Source organism: Leopardus geoffroyi, chromosome E1 (genome assembly GCF_018350155.1).
Source record: "Leopardus geoffroyi isolate Oge1 chromosome E1, O.geoffroyi_Oge1_pat1.0, whole genome shotgun sequence".
NCBI classification, from domain to species: domain Eukaryota; kingdom Metazoa; phylum Chordata; class Mammalia; order Carnivora; family Felidae; genus Leopardus; species Leopardus geoffroyi.
The window spans coordinates 12,165,248-12,182,210 of record NC_059330.1 but is presented as its reverse complement, the minus strand read 5'-3'; the positions used below and the strand labels follow the sequence as shown (position 1 = coordinate 12,182,210).

Here is a 16,963-nt window from a genome sequence, read left to right as displayed (position 1 = left end):
AATGTAACCTTTCCTTATCTCAGCAAGCACCTGCCGTGAGCAGGCTCTAATGTTCCTCAGGAAAGGCCTGTGCCCTCTTCCCAAGGGTGCACTGCATGTCTCTGATGAAGGAGGAGAGCCAGACACATTAGCAAAGCCCCTGTTTTAAAGCATTTTGTTTCAGAAATCAAGCTGACTTGCTTTTAGCAGTTGCAAGCATCAGAGAGTTCCTTGTCCCTCAATATCCCAAACAAGGTAAAAGAAAACTGGGATTGGATGTGGAACAAGAGCCTGCTCAAAGTGACCAGGTGAGCAGCCAAAAGACTTCTATTTCCCACTTCCCAAGCCAATAAAGATGGCTGATGAGATAGAAGCAGAGGCTGCTGGGCAGGTTTTCCAGGAAAGCTCCAAAAAGAAAACAGCGGGTGCCCTTTTGGTTTTCTTCCTTCTTCTTCCTGCCTGGAGTGTATACACGATGGCTGGCACTCCAGTGACCATTTTGTGACCTTGAGGATGGAGTCAAACTGAATATAACAGAGCAGAGAGACAGAAGGATTGTAGGTTCATGAGAATGGGCTAGAACTGTCCTGGGACTCCCTGACTTCTGTGGCCTGCGAAAATAAACCTCTATTTTTATCTAAGCCACTATTTTCCAGGTCTCTTCTACTTGTCATTGGACACAGTTCCTAATGAATAGAGATGTCACCACAGGTCTTCAAGGTTTGGTCCTAAGTGAAACAACAGGGTTCTCTCTTCCCAGCGTCTCCCTCAACAGGGCCACATGGTCCTGCTCACAAAGTCGACTGCAAGGAGGTGACCCTTTTATATCACTGAGAAAACCACACTAGGTCTGGGGCATCCCACCTTTTTAAGACAATTGGAACATCCCACCTTCTGGCATAGGGTCAGAGTGGGGACAGGTGACACCTGGGTACTTCCTGGTATTGCAGACGATAAAGATTCTTAGATCAAAGGAGAAGCACATGTGACAATTCTAGAACTTGATAGACGTTGCCAAGTTGCCCCCCTCCCGCCCCAAGACACTGCACGGAGTCATACTCTGACCCATAGGGCTCTTTCCCCACATCCTCGGCAATACTGGGTATTCACTTTTAAATCTGTGCCAGCCTGTTGGGCAGAGTGGCATCTTGTCATTTTGCTTCCTGCCTCTTCGACAGGATTCCGTGTTCGGCGTTATGCTGGATGCCTGTGGGCACTTCTGCGCACGGCCTTTTTGTCCTTTTCCAAATTGCTATTTGTTTGCTTTTTTCTTACTGATCTGTAAGGTCTTTTTACACAATGGATTGAACCCTTTGTCATGGTCGATAGGTTACAAATATTTCCTCAGCTCATCATTTCAGTTTCAGCCTTGTTGAGGGGGGGTTCGTGTGTTTATCCGGTTTGGTGTCTGTCTTTGGAAGGTTTTCGTGTCTATGTGGTCAGAGTTGTCATTCTTTTCCTTTGTCACTTCTGGTTTCTATGTTGAATTCCCCCTCTTAAACTCCAATCCTTGGCCTCCCTCTTCAGACTGACCTGCCGTTCTCTCTAGATTTGATTGTCCCTCTGTCCCAGCCTCTCCGGTCCTTTTCAAAAAAAATTTTTTTTTAATGTTTTTATTTATGTTTGAGAGAGAAAGAGAGAGACAGAGCACGAGCTGGGAAGGGTCAGAGAGGGAGAGGGAGACACAGAATCCAAAGCAGGCTCCAGGCTCTGAGCCATTAGCACAGAGCCTGATGGCAGGGCTCGAATCTGTGGATTGTGAGATCATGACCTGAGCCGAAGTCAAGACGTTTAACTGACTGAGCCATCCAGGTGCCCCTCTCTTGTCCTTTTAAAACCAGGTGGCCATCTGTCTACCACCGCCCCCACAAGAGCAAACTCTCAGGACCCCTTTGCCTTGCTCATGACCCCATTTAGAACCCCCCACCTCCACTGTTCCCATCCACTTCTCTGACATGCCTTGAGGTCCACCTCTCACTTTCCTCCTTTCTGGAGCCTCGGGAATGTAGCCCGATCATACGACTCTGATCTGACAGCAACACCTTTCTTAAGTACAGTCAACACAGCTGCTTATCACCATCCATTGCCAAGTGGGGCTCGCTCCCAGCTCAGCCCCAGGGTCAGCATACAATGTCATTATTTCTACCAGGAGGGAATCATCCAGTCTTCCAGACGATTCTGGAATCATCCAGATCATTCTGGAATGACCTAGAATCATCTGCGGCTACCCCCGGTCTGCTCCTGCTCGTGCCTCCTTCCTGCCTTCTCGGAACACACTCCCTCATGTCAATCCCTGTGGCCCGAACCATTTGCAGCTCCTCACTGGCCCGTCCCCCGTGCGTTATTGAGCCTCATGCGGCGCATCGTCTATGGACCAAGCTGGCCACGTGCCCTCACAGCCCCCACAGACCAGGAGTCCAGAGAAGGACGCAATGCAAGCTCCTACAGCGGACTCTGCGGTTCTTTGATAAACAAACAGGTCATTAGGAGGCTGCTGTCCTTGCCTCCTGGCCAGCAGCAGGGAGAGTGGGGGACACGCAGGGCTTTGAAAACATCTCCACGGACGGAGTTGCAGCAGGGGAAAAACGCATCACTGCCAACACTCCAGCCCAGCAGGCTTCCAGGGGGACACGGTCTGCCCTGGGCGCACATCCTGGGACGCCAGCCCCTAGCAGCCTCCTTGTCATTCCTGGCCCCCAGGCCTGGGACCCGCAGGATGTCCATTCCAGGAAGGCCTGTGTGGCCAGGAGCGGATGTTTCCCTCTGTGCCCTCCATGGGGCTCAGGAAGACCCCACCCTGCAGGTGGCAGGAAGGGGGCCCTGCGGCTGGAGTGGGTCTGGTTCTAACTTTCCATTCCTGTTTTCATTGGCAAAGGGCTCCGGCGAATGTGACAGGGGAACCCCACACTCTCAGGTGAACCGGGCAGATGACTGGCTCCCAGCTGCTTTGAAGTCTGCTCAGGTCAACACGCATGTACTGAATCCCCGCTGTAGTTTCTTGTTCACCTGGGAGATTTCACTGAGTGCCTCCTTAAGTGCGAGGCACCCTTCTACGTGCTGCGGATGTGGCATGGAGCAAAGGTGTCCGTTCGGGTCCTCGGAGAAGCCAGCATTGGAGTTGGAAACGCAAGAGATGTGTCGGGGGGATGTGAGCGGGAAGGGAGAGGCTCCAGCCCACGAAGGAGGCGGGGGCAGGGGGATCAGCGGGGAGCCATGGCCAGCCTGCTGGGCACTCCACATCCAGGCCAGCCAGGAAGGAGCTTCCTACAGGTGCCACGGCTGGGGGCTGGCCAGCGCTTCCTGTGGAAGCTTCTCTCTGGAGGGGCGACTGGAGCGGCACACCTCCAGGACTGCCAGAGCAGGGGGCGTGCAGCTGACATCCTGCAGGGGATACAGGGGACGGCCCATCCACCCAGCAGCAATTTCCGGTACAGACACCCAGTGGCAGTGTCTTTTCTTTTTTTCTTTTTTTCGTAACATTTATTTATTTTTGAGACACAGAGAGAGAAAGAGAGAGAGAGAGAGTGTGTGTGTGTGTAAGTGGGGGAGGGGTCGAGAAAGAGGGAGACAGGAGATCTGAAGCAGGCTCCTCACTGATAGCAGAGAGCCTGATGCGGGGCTCGAACTCGCAAACCTCGAGATGATGTCCTGAGCCCAAGTCAGACGCTGAAACGACTGAGCCCCCCCCCCCAGGGGCCCCCCAGTGCAGTGTCTTTTAAAGGAAGGAAACGTGTCTCCTCTCCTTTCTTCCCCCTGTAGCTAAGGACGTGGACACGGTGGTCAACCATCTTGAGCCATAGGCAAGAGAAACACCCCTGGGATGACGAGAGAGGAGCCTGGGTTCCTGAAGGACCACACCAAGAAGGGTCACCACGCCAGCCCTGCACAGCCTGCCTCCACACTGTATGTGGGAGAACTGGATTTCACCATTGGTACCTGCGACCAAATCTATAGCCTAAGTGCCGGGTTCCATTCTTTTTGTCCACACTAGGAGTCTGTCAGAAACATAGTGCCTCTGGAAAAGATGTAAGCAGCCCGCCAGCCCCGGCCCTCAGCACAGAAGCTTAGTCGGGGCCGGGTGGGGTGAGGGAAACGAGGCAGAGGGAGGCACCCCTTTTGGGCACACAACGACTTTTCCTTTGGTAAACCGTACATCACATACAATCGACCATTACTGAGCGACCATCTCCATCACCTATCTCCAGAACTTTTTCATCTTCCCAAACTGAAACTCTGTATCTCTTCAACACTGACTCCCCCTCCCGCTCCCCCCCCCCAGCTTCAGCCCCTACTTTCTGCCTCTGTGAGTGTGACCATCCTGGGTACCTCAGGTAGGTGGAATCACACCGCATCTGTTCTTCTTTGTCTGGCTTATTTCTCTTGGCACAACGTCCTCAAGGTTTATCCGTGTTGTAGCAGGTGCCAGAATTTCCTCTCTTCTATTTTTTAAAGATTTTATTTATTTATTTGTAAGGTTTTTGTTAACATTTATTTATTTTTGGGAGACAGAGAGACAGAGTGCAAGCAGGGGAGGGGCTGAGAGAGAGGGAGACACAACCCAGAGCAGGCTCCGGGCTCCGAGCTGTCAGCACAGAGCCCGACACGGGGCTTGAATCCACAAAGTGTGGGATCATGACTTGGGTCAAAGTCGGATGACTAACCGACTGAGCCACCCGGGTGCCCCTTCAAGATTTTATTTTTAAATAATCTCTATACCCCATGTGGGGCTCAAACCCACAAACCTGAGATCAAGAGTTACATGCTCCACAGACTGAGCCAGACAGGTGCCCAGAATTTCCGTTCTTCTTGAAGCTGGATATATTCCATTGCATGGATAGACCACATTTTGTCTCTCCATTCTGGCATCCATGACACTTGGACTCTTTCTATCTTTGGCTATTGTGAATAATGCTGTTACAAACTTGGGTATAGAGATACCTATTCAAGTCCCTGCTTTGAATTCTTTCCTTCTTTTTAATTCTTTCTTTTTTTTTTTTTTAATTCATACACACACACACACACACACACACACACACACCTAGAAATGAAATTACTGGATAGCAGGGTTGACATGGTACCCAGCATGATAGCTATAAGACGAAGTTGGAAAGATAGCAGCATCGGGGAAGTGCCGAAAGCAAGGTCACGAGGCCTGTGGAGAAGGTGGTCAAGGGCAGATGCTTCATATACCAACAGGGGCAGGCCCTCCCCGCTTAGTCCCATCCTCCCTCTGCTCCCACCAGCCTCCCCACCCCCCCACAGGTTACAGGACAGCGCTGGGTCGTCTTCACCCAGTGTGTCAGCCAGCATAACCACTCAGTGCACACGGCTGATGTCACCTGGTGCCCAACAGTGACATGACATCTGCTGTTACTGAGCCGGGCTCCACTCCGCCCTCCACAGGGCACTTATGGGGTTGTCACAGGTGAATGACTTATTTCATCCCCTGACTTTGGAACATAATCCCACAGTAGCAGCGGCGTTGGGGGAGGGAGGGCGTTCTAGAGGAGTCGTGCCCTTCCTCTTGTTTTCAAGCTGTCACTCGAAACAACAAACAAACAAAAAACAAAAACGAAAGCAAGCAGAAGCTACATGTCCCCTCACCCAGCCTGCACCCCTGGGGACTGGAATGCTGCCTTCCTCTTTGCTTTGCTCCCACCGATTTCCCCTCCTGGAACCCCCACCTCCTGCTTGTTTAGCATTTTCAGAGGTTATTTATCCCCAAGGGCACCTCCCTCGGAATTTGCCTGCATCCTCCCCGACTTGGGGGGTTCCCGGGGCACCTGTTGCAACAGCTTCTATTCTCACACACAGACCAGCAGTTCTCAGGAGCCTGTGGATGGACAAGGTGTCCGGAATGCAAATCCCTGGGCCCCACCCCAGTCCGGCTGACTCAGAAACTCTGGGCTGCAGCCAGCAATCTGTTTTATTGGCCTCGATCGCTCTAGCTCCAATCTCACCGGGGCTACGGGAGGGCTGAACGAGTGATGCTCAAGGATCAAGAGCGCTGGGCTCTAACGGCTTCCACATTCTTCCTTTCTCTTCTTGTAGAACTCACAGCAAAGCGCACCCACTTAGTTGTATAGCCCATTAGCCACATTCTGGGTAGAGATAGAGCCCATCCCAGTCGACCCGGGAAGACTCCCGGGGACACCACTGCTCCGATCCCATCGCCTTGATTAGCTTTGCCTATTCTTGAACTTGCATGGGACCGTGCAGTTGGTGCTCTTCCCGTGTCTGGATTCTCTAGTCCCACTCTGTGAGATTAGTCCACGCAGCTGCATGTAAGAGGAGTCTGTTCCTTTTCTTTGCTGTGTAGTAGCCCATGGCGTCCCACTTTCTCAAGTCTGCTGCTGGAGAACTTCTGTTCCCCGTTTTTACAGAATGCAATAGCATCCCTGGGTGCACGTAAGCTCTTGTGTCTCCCGGGTGCCTGACCCCTTCCCATGCTTTCCGACTCCTCCAAACTGTCGAAGCGCCAGGCGTTTTCCTCAGTCCATCCCTGGGGGCTGCTGCTGGGCAGCACCCGCCTCCCCTTGGGGCCCAAGTCCCAGCAGGACTGAGTCCCTCCCCGCTGAGGGTGCTATTCTTCCGGCTCAGCCAGGAGTCAGTCCCGTCCGCCGGGGCCAAGCCAGGCCAGAGGCCTGGGTGCTGAGATCCAGAAGGCCTCAGGCCTGCGGTTTCACTGGGCTCGGTACTGAGGCTGATGGCATTCTGTCGGTGTCACCTCTTGGGGGCTGGGGGACCTGGCATGGGGACCCCCAGCTCCTCACACAGCTGCAGGGTAAGAAATGCTTTTTTCTTGACAGCATGGTTTTCACACATGGGAAGAGCTTCTAAGACATCGCCCAGCTGGCTGATTTTCAAGCGGGGGGCGCAGAGGTTCACGTGGGGCAGTGGGAACAATTGTCTTCGTGCCAACAGGAGGGTCACCCAGGAGGTCAGGTGATGGGGGACAGAGGTAGGGCCAAGATACAACTTCAAGTTCCCGGCCACGTTCCAGAGGCCAGGAGGTGAACGACTCGAGCGGGGCAGTCAGAGTGGGTGTGGCCTCTTCAAGCCACCCCAACTGAGGTGCCCGCTTCTGGCTCCGGCTGCCCCTGCTCCTCCAGGCAGACCGGAGAGACCCTCCAGGAATCCAGGAATGAGGGGCAGGTTGAGAAGACAGGGTGAGTGGCCCCAAGGCCCCTCCCCTATTGAGTCACGGGAAGGGAATGGAAACAGGGCGTGGGCTGAAACAGAGAGGGCCTGGTCTCGCCCTCTTCGGGCCTCACCTGGCTCTGAGGTGAGTCCCACCTGCCAAACCCTGGGAGAGCTCTCTTTGGGGTTAAAGTCCCTGCTGTCTCCACCCAAGGAGGGTGGAGAGAAGCCGGGGGAGCAGGAAAAAATTGGGTTAGCCATTGAGCAGGACTCTCCGGCCCAAGCCTGGGATACCGGGAGGCATCTCTCAAAGGAAGTTGCGAAATCTTCCTTGGGACTGATTTGGGTTTTGGTTCGGGGCCAACCAGCCTATCTTCATGGCTCTGAGAATGTTTTCAAGTAGTAGACATTCCTTCCAAGACATTGCTCAGTGAACACTAAACTCCTCAGCTCCTCACCCCCCCCCCCTTCCCCCGCGGGAGCCTACCCAGTGACACTAAAAAGCTCTCAGATTTGAAAAGGAAGTGACTGGCAACAGATAGAACAAAAGGCTGATTTCCTTAATACACAAATAATGGTGGCATTTGGCGAGGGCTCGGTAAGGGAGGGAAATAGTTCTGAGCACTTTGCACGCAGCATCTCCTGCCATCCTCATAGTAACCCCTAACACGGAGGAGGAAACTGAGGCACGTTGAGGGTAGGCGGCCCAGCCAGCAGGCAGCAGAATCAGAATTTGACCCAGGCAGTGGGGTGGCACCCTAGCCAGTGGGGCGGGATGCTTCCTCTGTGCTGTTCTGGCTCCTCACAAGCATTAACTCATGTTAATCCCCACAACCACCCAGAATGGATAAGAAAAAAACTCCCCGACAGGCAGAGAAAGGGCCAAGGAGGCAAACGGACAATACGCAGAAGGAAAGCCACAGAACCAGGCATATTCATAATCAAAGAAAACAGTAATATGCATTGGGGATGTCTTCAATTGGTAAGTGTTTTAATGATTTATACTAATCCCCAGCTTGCCAGCGAGCTGTGGTACAGGTGCTCCGCTGCCGGTGGGTGTGCCCGTTGGTACAACCTTTCTGGAATGCGGGAAGGCCACTTGGCAGGACCTACCAAATGCCTTTAAAAGCTAGCCGTCCTCCTCTCTGCTCTCCCTCCTTAGAATCTTCCTGAAGAGACCGATCGGAGGCACAGCAGAGGTGAACATACAAAGCTGTTCAAGGGTACCTGGCTGGCTCCATCGAAAGAGCATGGGACTCCTGATATCTGGGCCTCGAGTTCCAGGCTCACGGTGGGTGTAGAGATTACTCAAATAAATTAAAACTTAAAGTTGTTCAGTGCAGCATTACTTACACTGGTGAGAAAGCAGAAAAATACACAAACTCCAGCAAAGGAGAACAGCTAAAGAAATTATGGACAGATTTACTAGGGAGTGATATTTTAAAAAAAAATTTTAATGTTTTACTTTTATTTTTGAGAGAGAGAGAGAGACGGAGTGTGAGTTGGGGAGGGGCAGAGAGAGAGGGAGACAGAAGCAGAAGCAGGTTCCAGGCTCGGACCTGTCAGCACAGAGCCCGACACAGGGGCTCGAACTCACGGACCGTGAGATCATGACCTGGGCCGAGGTCAGACGCTTAACCGACTGAGCCACCCAGGCGCCCCAAGTAATATGTAATTTCTGAGTGATATTTCTGTGTGAATATCCTGTTCCCCACCAAGCTTTTTTTGCAATAATTTTTTTAATGTTTGCTTATTTATTTGGGGGGGGGGAGGAGGGTGGGAAGGTGCACGAGAACGGGGGAGGGGCAGAGAGAGAGAGGAGAGAAAGAATCCCAAGTCGGGAGGCTTGATCCCACGAACTATAAGATTACGACCTGAGCTGAAATCGAGTCAGACTCTCAACCGACTGAGCCATCCAGGTGCCACTCCCCACCAAGTTTTTACCCACAGATGGAACATCCATCAAATGCCTGAATCAATTACTATTAGCAATTACTATTACAAGTATGTATTACTTTTATAATGTAAGGTAAAACTTAGTATTAGAAAATTAGTGATTTTTCATTAAAAAAAAGACGGGATAGGGGCGCCTGGGTGGCGCAGTCGGTTAAGCGTCCGACTTCAGCCAGGTCACGATCTCGCGGTCTGGGAGTTCGAGCCCCGCGTCGGGCTCTGGGCTGATGGCTCAGAGCCTGGAGCCTGTTTCCGATTCTGTGTCTCCCTCTCTCTCTGCCCCTCCCCCGTTCATGCTCTGTCTCTCTCTGTCCCAAAAATAAATAAACGTTGAAAAAAAAAAAAAAAAAAGACGGGATAGATAAAACAAGGCAGTAAAAATGTTGACAATTGCTGAGGCTGGATGATGGATGTTCTGGTATAATCATACTATTCTCTCAACTTTTGAAAATTTCCATAATGAAAATTTTTTGGGTTTTTTTTAACGATTTCACTCTAATAATATTCATGCTGAAGCGTTTCGGGAGAGCACACTGTTGTCTTCACCTTAGTAGGAAATACATCAAAAATAAGATAAATGGGGGCGCCTGGGTGGTTCAGTTGGTTGATTTAAGCATCCAACTTCGGCTTGGGTCATGATCTCGGGGTTTGTGGGCTCAAGCCCCACATCAGGCTCTGTGATCACAGTGTGGAGCCTGCTTGGGAGTTTCTCTCTCTCTCCCTTTCTCTCTCTGCCCTTTCCCCGCCCCCTCAAAATGAATAAATAAACTTAAAAAACATACGATAAATGGATGGATATACAGAGGCTGGGTGATGGAGCTGTGAGCACACAAACGAGGAAATGTGAACTGCAGAATCTAGGTAGTGAGTGTGTGGGAGGTCTCTGCGTGATTCTTACAACTGCTCCGTATGTTTGGAATTTACCATCATAAAATGTTGGGGGACTTGGTTATTTCTAAGTGGTGGGTTATTTTATCTTTCTGTTGTGTTTTTCTATGTCTTTAGAACCGAGAACCAAGAGAAAGAACACAGGTTACTCTGGTTTTTATATTTATATTCAATGCTCAGGGATTCAATGGCTCTAAGAGATGACTGCCCAGAGGATCTGCCCAGAAACAAGGGATGAACAGGGGTCCTCTTAGGGCGCTGGGCTCCTGCAGTTTTGGGACCGGACTCTGCAGACTAAAACACTGAGGGTTCCTTGGGATTGGAGGGCTGACACCCCTTTGAAGAGGAACGGCTCCTTTCTTCCTCCCTCAGTCTCTTCCCCAGATACCCATGTCCCTTCTTGACCAGCAAAGGCACTCAACCTGCAGGGAGCTGCTCTCCACGAGGGGTATGGGTCTGGGGTCCTCTGGGCACCCCACTCCTTCTTCTGCTACTTGCCCTGCACTCCCAGGGAAGAGTCTGCTCAGGGACAGTGGGACTTGTGGAGAAGAAAAGAGCAGACAGGGAGAAGAGGGTCATGGGAACATTCCGGTGTAGCCAGAGCTCTGGCCCTCTCTGCCGCCTGGTTCCTGAAGCTGGAATCAGACCCCTCCTCTTTCTATCTTTATCAAGGCAGTACTCAGGCTGGCAGACGGTTTCGAATCCCAGTCTCATCACGCCCTTGTGACCCTGGACAAGTATATTCTCTTTTCTGAGGCTTTATTTATCCATCTGGAAAAGGGCTACCCTTGGAAGTGAAGGAGATAACCCACAACAGGGGTGTGCCTGTGGCTTCTGTAAAGGGCTCAACAAACAATTACTGTCCTTCATTCATCAGAAGCCTCTTATGTGTCGGCTGCTTTTCTAGACAGAGAAACAGTGGAGAACACTGTTTGTAGCTTCCAGCTGGTGATATTTTTATCAGTCAACGTAGTCAAAAGCCCCTGATTGACTTCCAGGTTCTGGGGTTGAATATAAGACCCTGGATCTAGAAAAGCAGTGAAATACGAGGAAAGTGCAGGGAGGACCTGTTCAGATCCTGTGCAGGCTCCAGGCCATCTGGTCGCAAGCAGTTGCTCAAGTGAGCTCAGGTGCCTTATCACAGGGATGCTCAGGACAAGAGGAACCCAGATTCCTCCTAGGATCCACAGGACAGGGCCTCCAGGAGAACAAGAGGGCCAGGTACAGGACAACTCCATCCCCTTGTCCCCTCGGGAGCTAATGTCCTTTAGGGCCCACCTGCTGAATCACAACTACGTATTTCTTGATTTCTCGGTATCTCCCTGGGCCCTTAGCTTCCTCTGAAGTGGCCTTGGTTTTTCCAGCCCCGCGGAGAGAAGGGCACAGAGTGCCCATGCATCCAATGTGGAAGGTTCTCTTGGGCAGAGCTCTCGGGCAAGAGGCCTCCGAGAATGTTGGTGGCCTCTGGCTGGTCTGTTGTATGACCAGCCATCTGTGGCCTGAGCATATGCTGCATAAAACTTTGCATCAGAAAGATATCTAACCACAGTGTGCCAAGACCACGGTCTGTCTTCCCTTTCACTCTTCCCCCGGGGAATAGGGTGGTGTTAGAGTGGCCACAGACATCTGAGAACTGTGAACACCACAGGGAGACAAACTGGAGGTAGGGTCTCTGGGCTGAGTGGGCTATACTTACACATTCCCAGGTGCTTCCTTGTATAGTTAAGTTGTTTCTAGCCATCTCTGTGGGGGATTGGCTTCCAGGAACCCTCCTTCCTCCCTAGGCAGACTTACCTGCCTGGCGTCAGTACATGGAGGCTCAGGACCAAGGGTGGAGTCTCGTGGTTCTGTGTGGCACATGGGTCAGAAAGGAGAAGCAGGGTTGAAATGCAAGGAGTCTCTCTAGTAAAGTATGCAAACGTACCAATAGCCTCTCTACTCTGTCCCCCACCCGGTTTCCCGCCCACAGTCTCAGGAAATCAGAAGGCTGAATAGAATAGCTCACGGCAGTGGGACCGGGGACACCTTTCCCAGTGGTGGGGCTCCCTTCCCACCTCTGCAAACCAGGGGCTACCTTGGAATCCTACTTCTCATCCGGGATTTGCTCCTGAGCGTGGGATGTGTGTTTTTGAAGGAAAGATCACAAAGTAGGGAATCCTTTGCAACAAGGAATGATCTTTCCTTATTTGCCTGCTTTGAAACTGCAGATTTGCCTTACACACGGAACTCTCGTACTCACCACATCATGCGATGTTCCATTTAATAGTGGATATGAGTTTGGCAGCAGAGACAAACTTCAACACAAAGGGTTCAAAGCCAATTGCACTTCCTACACAGGACCTGAGGCAAGTTGCTTCGCTCTGGGAGCCTCAGTTCCCCCACCTGTAAAGTGGGGGCCATCATAATGCCTACATCATAAGGATTGTGGTGGGGATTAGACAGGGTAATGCATACAGAGTGCTCAACTCGGGGCCTGGTACGTAGACACCGCTCAGTACATGTTGGCTATTTTGCTAACATTATTTTTTAGTATTTTTATTAATAGTATTCACGACACTACTGTAAGGAGATGGCTAGCACATTATAAGCCCTCCGTGCATGGCGGAAGGCAGGGAAAAAGAAAGAGCAGGTGGAGGAGAGAGGAGGTGACTTGATCACGGTTCCCAGAAGCAGATCCTGATTTATGTGGCAGTGATGTATGAAGGAGGAGCACCCTGGAGAGGGTGGTGAGGGAAGCGGGGGAAGCAGACAGAAGAGGGAAGAAACCAGGTAAGGCTGGGAGCCCTGGCAGAGACCTACCAAGGGCAGCTCCCGCAGAGTCCCCAGGAGACTGAGCCTCCCGTGTCAGCATTCCCCACGCTGAAGTGGGATGCTGGGCTTTCGCGCTCCCCAACCTGTTAGTCACCAGCGAAGGGCCATCCTGGGGGGACACTTCCAGCTCTCTGCATGGAGGGACAAACGGCTCCAGTAAAAGCCCCCTCTAAAGAATCTCAGGTATGGACAGTAAAAGCCAAAGCACAGGCGGGCCAGGACAGGGGTGCGTGGGAACAGCCCTGCTAGGACCTGGGCAGAGCCCAAAAACAGGAGCTGCTACAGGACGAAGGTGCGGATCCGGAATGAAGAGACAGGAAACAGGCTTTACCAGACACGTGCGTGTACACAATACTCTGTCCTTGAATCCTTCTCTTTTCACTTAATAGTTTGTGCAGGAGATCATCCCGAGTGTAGAAACCTTTTTAACACCAATCTGATATATGAACACTGGTATTGGACTGTGGTTTCAATTTGCACTTCTATTTTGTTTTTTTCGTTTTTTAATCTCTCTAATGTTTATTTTTGAGACAGAGAGAGAGAGAGAGAAAGAGACAGAGCGTGAGTGGAGGAGAAGCAGAGAGAGAGAGGGCGACACAGGCTCCAAAGCAGGCTTCTATTTTGAATAAGACTAAACATCGTTTCTATACGTTTAAGAGTCGTTTGTGTTCCCTGTTCTGTGGGCTGTCGGTTCACATTCTCGCTCATTTTCCTATTGCGATTTTATTTCTCTTGTTGACTTATAGGAACTCTCTACATATTAAGGAAATTTGAGTCGTGAGCAAAATGACTCAAGGATGGGAGCAAAAGTACATTCATCCCAAAAGCTGCCCATGAATTCTGTTCCCTAAATCTCCTGGCCCGACAAGCCCTTTCCAACGTCTGGTTCCTCACTTACTCTTTTGCTTCTGTGAGCTAATCTATAGTCTCCCAATACATTCCTGGCTTGTTTCGTTTTGGCTTAACTTTCCAGAGTGGATTTCAGTGGTTTAAGGAAGCTTGATGTATATGCCCTCCCTTACCAGGTCAAGGTTCCAGGGGGAAGAGTCTGAGTTGGGGTCTCCCTCCTCCACCCAGGACTCTCTGCCTTCTCTACAGCCTGTCTCACTTCCAGGCCCAAGGCAACCAGCGAACCTACCAACCACTGGCAGGCTCCTCTGCCCTGTCCTTATGTCTGGGCTTCAGGTCCTGCTGTCTTCCTTTGGAAGGTGATGGCAATGATTGATCTAGAGTTTGCTTGTGCTTCTGGCTCCGGGAATGTGAAGAGCAGATCTCCCTTGATAATTACGTCTGGGGAGTGGCCCCTCATGGCCGGAGACATGGTGCATAGCAGACGGTGACCAGGTTGTGCTCTGAGTTAGGGGCACCTGCGGGCCTGGGAGTCTGGTTCTGGATCGCTGTCGAGTGTTTGTTCATTCCTTCAGCAAACATTCCTGAGTGACTGGGTACCATAGCATGCAGACAGGGCCACTCAACAAGCGAACACCTAACCCCATCTGAAATACAGGGACAAGGAGGCCACAGGGCGTGTGTCCCAGTATAAAGGGGTGTTGGTCAGGCGACTGCTGCCTGAGCAAGACCAGGTGAGAACAGAAACAACAGGGCGGAGTGGATGCTATAGGCAGTAGGAATGACCAAAGGCCTCGAGGCTGGAAAAGGCCACTGAGGTGCCGGGAACTGTTGGAAGGCAGCCTGGCTGGAACCGAGCGCAGGCAGAGACAGGCAGGCTGGACGAGGCTGAATGCAAGTGGGATCCAACTCACTTAAGGCTCGGACCATTGCTGGCTGCCTTGACCATAGAGACTAGCGTTTATCCTGAATAATTTTGGGGACAACCGGACGTCCCCTAAAAGTTTTAGCTGCGCATGTTGTCACGGTGAGGGATGAGGGGAAGAGGTATGATTTGTAGAACCTGCCACTCCTTAGATGGCCTCAGAAAGGGCCTTAAAAGTTGGAGCAGACGCTGTCATTGAACCCATCCCAGGCTACACCCAGGAAGTGCTTTGTCAGTGACACACTGCACCAGAGGGGAACCTCAGAATTAATCCTATCATCCCCAACCTTGCAGCAGCCAACGCCTGGCAGGAGTTGGTGGGTCAGTACCTTGGCTGGCTGGCAGTGGGACTGGGCTGACCCTGGGGGGATCTGCACAGGGGGCGGGGGGAGCAGCCCCAGGTGCCCACACCTGGGGGCCTGCCAACCAATGCCACCCATCTGGGCTCCTTCCCCTCTGCGTCTCACCTCGCCATGCACCCATGGGTGTTTTCTGGATCACCTCTGCATTAGCCACTACCCTCAGAATCTTATCTTGGGTTGGGGACACTAAGGTAGAGCTTTTGCAAGAGACCCCTTGCTCCCCTCCTCCCACACCCCAGCCACTGGGTATAACTTGATATTCCCGCCCTGTAAACTCCACAAAAGGCTGGGGACCCATCCTCGCCACTCCACTCGTTGCTGGCCCCCAGCCCAAGCAGAGCCCCTACAAGTAGGAATCACCGGGTGGATGTTGTTGAGGTTCATGCAGAGAAGGCCAGGGAGCCAGGGGGACTGAGGCCAGATCCCCTGGGCCCAGAGTCTAAAACCTTTTACCAGGTAACCAGGCCACAGGTGCAGAGCTCCACACTGGCCACAGCAATCCTGCCAAACTGGCTGGGGAACCTGTCTGGCTGGGTGCAAGGCCCCTGGGACCCCGGTCCACCCATTCAGGGGCAAGTGGCTCCGAAAAGGCCACAGAGGCTTTCTGAGTCCCAGGCCCCTCCCTGGACAGGGCCCACTCCGGATCTGCCCTGGTGCCACACCCTGGCTCAGCCCTCAGCCCTTCCGAAAACACAGGAGGCACTCCAGAATCTGGGTTTTGTTTTTTTGTTTTTTTTAAATCCCTGAACACTTCCAGTGTCCCACTTCCAGCCAGGCCAGAGCTGAGGAGGCAGAGACGGGCACAAGGTGATCTGCTGCCCGATCCACTGTGGCTTGTGGCCTGGGGGGGCGGGGGGGGGGAGCCAGGCATGGCGCAAGCATTCCCATCCTCAAAGCCTTGAGTACCGGGCAGGAAGCAAGCAGGTAGCTCCGAGGGCCAAGGGCAGAGAGGCAGGTTTAGGGGACAGATGAGGAAGTTGACTCAGAGAGGGTGTCCCGCAAACATAGTTCAGGCAGGGGACAGCGAGTGCAAAGGCCCCAAGGCCAGGAAAGAGCAGACATTTTGAAACTCCAGAAGGGAAGCTGGCAGGGGAGAGAGAAATGGAGCAGGAGAGGGGAGCGGGGCCAAGTGTCAGGTCCAGGAAGCCATGGGGGCCAACCAAGTGTCACTCTGGGTATGTTGCAAAGCGCTGTGCGGAGGCGTTGAGCGGGAAGATGGTCAGAACTGAATTTGTGTTTTCAGTAGATTCCTACGCAGGCAGGACCCGAGAGCCGAACTGGAGGAAGATGGACTGGCAGCTGGGCTGTGGCTCTTTTACACTCTACACTTGAGGAAACTGAGGTTCAGAGGCGGGAAGGGAATCGCCCTGGGTCCCCAAACAGTACCTGGACAAGTACAGCTGATGCCAGTTTCTTCCCACCACCCCACACACCTCCAAGTGGCTGCAGGGGCACCCTTCCTCTCCGTGAGAATGTTTGGTCTGTCTGGGAAGGAACATTGGGAGAGAAGGTGGTGGGGGGAACGGAAGGAGAGAGGATTTACCCAAATCCGCCTGGCAGCGCTGTGCACAAGGCCCGGCTGCCCTGCCTCACCCCCTGTGTTCTCAGAGGTTTGGGTTTGTTTAAGACGCTTGTCTCCCCGGTCAGGAAGCAAGGACAGTGAACCGACAGCCGGAATTAAGAGGCAAGTGAAGGAATGAAGTCAGATCTCTCCCTCCCCCGCTTTATGGGCTCCTCGGGGCCCCAACTCCACCCACGAGGCCCGGAGTGATCTGACCTCGTATCTAACACCTGCTGTGCTGACCTCACCTTTTCCTGCTTAACCCCTCTGGCCTCCAGCCTCCTAAACTGGAAGGAGACGTTCCTTAGGGATCCTTCCAGCAAGTCTGGGTGAGCAGGGGCTAAAGCCCAGCCTGCTGGCTCCTCGCCCAGTGCTGTGTCAACTCCAGCTGGCCCTTCCCACTGAAACCCCATCACCACCAGCCTCCGATGCTGTGACTGGGGCTTCTGAGGGGCGCTGCCCCCTGACGCGGTCCCCAAGTGGCATGGTTTGCAC

The 16,963-nt window shown here is 52.5% G+C and overlaps 1 long non-coding RNA gene across 1 annotated transcript; it reads right to left on the bottom strand.

The window, feature by feature from the left end:
* Positions 1-125: 125 nt before the first annotated feature.
* LOC123603135 lies at positions 126-16,620 on the bottom strand. Its single transcript, XR_006714755.1, has 2 exons — positions 16,451-16,620; positions 126-1,562 (listed from the first exon to the last, which is right to left on the bottom strand). It is a non-coding gene; the product is annotated as an uncharacterized LOC123603135 (long non-coding RNA).
* Positions 16,621-16,963: the final 343 nt, after the last annotated feature.